General features: G+C 56.7%; 1 pseudogene; it reads right to left on the bottom strand.

The window, feature by feature from the left end:
• Nucleotides 1-3,211: 3,211 nt before the first annotated feature.
• The window catches only part of LOC143263374 (large subunit ribosomal RNA), a 2,994-nt pseudogene continuing 2,423 nt past the window's right edge, over nt 3,212-3,782 (bottom strand).

Below are 3,782 nucleotides of genomic sequence, written 5' to 3'. Positions count from 1 at the left end.
ACAGTACCCCGCCAGCTATATGGCTCTTGTGCAAGCAACACATCTACCCCTCGCCTATGCATCTCAGTCCGGACTTCGTCGGTCACGTTTCGGGCCCGCTGCATGTTATGCTGCATGACCCGTATGACTCTCGAGCGTCGCCGGTCGTTTGTACTATCCATTCGAGATTCAAATTATTATTCCTGTCTAATGCGAGACATCTCCAAAACCAGCGCTTCCTGATAGGAGGCGCAGGCCGGGTCTCGCGACTTATGGTCGTGTGGCCGCCCTCTGTCTTTGCAGTTGGAACAAACCGGAGGCTTGCTCTTCCTGCTGCAGAGCGCATAGCCGTGCCCTTTTTCGGCACAATGTCCGCAGACATCCTCTTTGAATTTACAGCGCTTCGCGGTGTGCCCGAAGCGCTGGCACTTATAGCAACGGGTGACCTGTATGAAGTCCCGCACACGGCAGGAACTCCACCCAAGGTACACCCGGTCCCCTCTCTGCGCCAGCCGCCGACGAATCTGCGGACTGACGGCCACTACCCAGTTGGCTGTCTCCGGGGTCTTGCCAGCCATGCGACTGACCCGAACACCCGAAGGCACATCCTTCTGGGACGCCTCAGAGAGGTTTTGCCTCCAAAGACTGGAGGCAATTTCCTCCTTGCCCATCCCTTTCGGAATGTCATAAATCAGGACCTCGGGGTCCCGTTTGCTGGGCAAGGAGACGGACAGTCCCGCACTCGCCAGCTTCTTATTGCCTACGAAGGCTTTTAGGTCCTCCTTGCGATCGGTTTCGACGACGATGCCACCGGAGTGGATGCGTCGAACCGATCTGACACGGATCGCCTCCTTCGCAGGTTTTACGATCGACAGAACAGCTCTCTTAGTAGCATCGCTGTTCTGTCCTTTATCCTTTGGCGGGAAGATACGCACCACGTATTGTGTCGGTGGTCTTCTCGCCTCCGGAGTCGCTGACTGGTTGACCTTTGCCACTTGGGCGTAGGTCAACTGCGCGGCATTGGAGACCGTCTTCGGGAGGGATCCCTTGGACGGCCCAGGTCGCGCCGCACTCATTACGGCAGGGCGCGCTTTTAGGTCCGCCCTGACCGCGGCGAGTTGCCCTTCGACGAAGCTGTTTCTTTGAATCAGCTCCTGGACCAACTCGTTGAGTGCTCCGACTTCTGCTAGTATCTTCGACCCGGACTCCTTGTTGACTTTCGACTCGGGTCGAAAGCAAAAGGTCCGTATCTCCGATACTCGCCTGAAGGCTTCGTCTCTCACGAGATCGAGAGGCCGTACCTTGTGCCCGGAAACCGTCCCCTTCGATTTCCTGGCCTGGTTTGCTGCGGCCTTGCCAGTAGGTGCGACTGGCTTGGCACGCTTCGATTTTTTGGTGACGGTTTTCCAACCGCCACCTTCGGGGTCTTCGACACGCACGGGTGCCGGTTGCACCTTCACGAGCGTGTCTTTGACTTGTTCGATTTTTTTGGGTTTCCCCTTCCCAGCCTTGCGGCTGGGGGAGTCCCCCGACTTGGGCGCTGTCCCCACGTTACCGGTGTCCGGCGCGCCTTCTTCCGTGGCCTCAGTTTTCACCGAGACCGCTCGCGTGGGTGTCACGCATCTCTCCAAGGTCACACGAGGATTGGCGATGTTTAACACCTTCCCGGACCTTGTCTTTTTCGCAGACGCAGGAGGGCTAACAGCTGCTGCTGTAGCTTCCGCGTCTGTGGCGACGGCTTCACTCCGAGTAGGAGCTGGACCCGCCGACTTAGATCGTTCGATTTGTACTTTCAAGTTTTTAGATCCCATATTTAGATCTTTGCCTTCATCCGGTACGCTCCCCGGCCACCACCGACCCACACATTTTGGAACCCGCCATCAGGCTGGGTTAGGGCTACGCACCGGACATAGTCTGCTGACTGGGCCGATTACTCAACCCAGCCCGCGTCCTCGCCCGTCAGAACCCACTCGCCGAAGCGTATGGTCGTTCCAAGCCGATTGACTGGACCAGGGCTGCTTTTCTCGTCCAGCCTCCCATCTAGCCGAAGCAGAGGCCAAAGGTACGTGTTGGGGACGTCTCACCCGCAGGAGAGGGCCCCCTCAGATCCCAGGATCCTCTTTTCCGACGACAAGGGTCGCCACGCACGGCAAACACGCGGGAGACAGCAGTCGGAGAGGCTGCCTCTTCCTCTCCACCACACTTCGTTCGGTTCGCTGCGTTTTGAGAACACGAGCTATCCAGCGGTACCTTTTTCGTGGAGGCTCAAGTGTGGCTAGGGCACGTTTGCCCCTTGCGGCCTGGGTTGCCCAGGCGATTGGTTGCATCCCGATTTCTAGATCCAGCGGCATGTTGCTACGTGGCGCGCTCAGACAACGAAAATGCGGCATTCCGGTCAGACCAGAAAAACCGCATAACGTGACGCGGGGGACTGCAGCCACAAGTGACAACAGTCCCCCGGTAGGGAGTAGTACAGCATATTCAATGCTGTACATGAACACGCCACAGCCCGTATGCTTAGTTCAAGGGCCTCGCCATTATGCGAAGTACTACATGTACAACGCACTGGCGGTCTCAAAATACCCTCATCGCCGATGCATCTGATGCATCCGTCAACTCGGCAGCATTCACTCCGTCGGCGTGTTGCTTTGTGGCGTGTTCAGATAACGAAAATGCGGCATTCCAGTCAGACCAGAAAAACCGCATAACGTAACGCGGGGGACTGAAGCCACAAGTGACAACAGTCCCCCGGATGGGAGTAGTGCAGCATGTTCAATACTGCACAAGAACACGCCACAGCCCGCTTGCTTAATCACGGGCCTCGTCATTATGCGAAGCACTACATGTACAACGCACTGACGGTCTCTCGAGTGCCTTCATCGCCGATGCACCTATCGACTCAGCAGCAACATTCAATCTGACGGCGTGTTGCTTCGTGGCGTGTTCAGACAACGAAAATGCGGCATTCCAGTTAGACCAGAAAAACCGCATAACGTGACGCGGGGGACTGCAGCCACAAGTGACAACAGTCCCCCGCTAAGGAGTAGTACAGCATATTCAATGCTGTACATGAACACGCCACAGCCCGCATGCTTAATCTCGGGCCTCGCCATTATGCGAAGTACTACATGTACGACGCACTGACGGTCTAAAATGCCTTCATCGTCGACGCATCCATCGACTCGGTAGTAGCAACAACCTTCGCGAGGACTAGTTCGGGGGTCGCCTCTCAACCCTGGGTGGCCACAGACCGCCACCGCCAGTAGATAGGGACAGATGGGAATCTCGTTAATCCATTCATGCGCGTCACTAATTAGATGACGAGGCATTTGGCTACCTTAAGAGAGTCATAGTTACTCCCGCCGTTTACCCGCGCTTTTTTGAATTTCTTCACGTTGACATTCAGAGCACTGGGCAGAAATCACATTGCGTCAACACCCGTGGGGGCCATCGCAATGCTTTGTTTTAATTAGACAGTCGGATTCCCCTAGTCCGTGCCAGTTCTGAGCTGAGCGTTGAATGGCGGCCGAAGAGGACGACCGCACCGATGGGAAACGCCACGGAAGCCTCGCAGCAAGGAAGATCCGCGGGAGGCCAAGGCACGGGACCGAGCTCGGATCCCAGCCACGAGAGCCGTTCACCTCGCCCAGGCCCGGCACGTCAGCCAGACCCGCTTCCCGACCAAGCCCGACACGCCCCGCTCCTCAGAGCCAATCCTTATCCCGAAGTTACGGATCCAATTTGCCGACTTCCCTTACCTACATTAATCTATCGACTAGAGGCTCTTTACCTTGGAGACCTGC

Source organism: Megalopta genalis, unplaced genomic scaffold (assembly GCF_051020955.1).
Source record: "Megalopta genalis isolate 19385.01 unplaced genomic scaffold, iyMegGena1_principal scaffold0497, whole genome shotgun sequence".
In the NCBI taxonomy this organism is placed as follows: Eukaryota; Metazoa; Arthropoda; class Insecta; order Hymenoptera; family Halictidae; genus Megalopta; species Megalopta genalis.
Note: the sequence above shows the minus strand (reverse complement) of the source record. Positions and strands in the feature narration are given on the sequence as shown.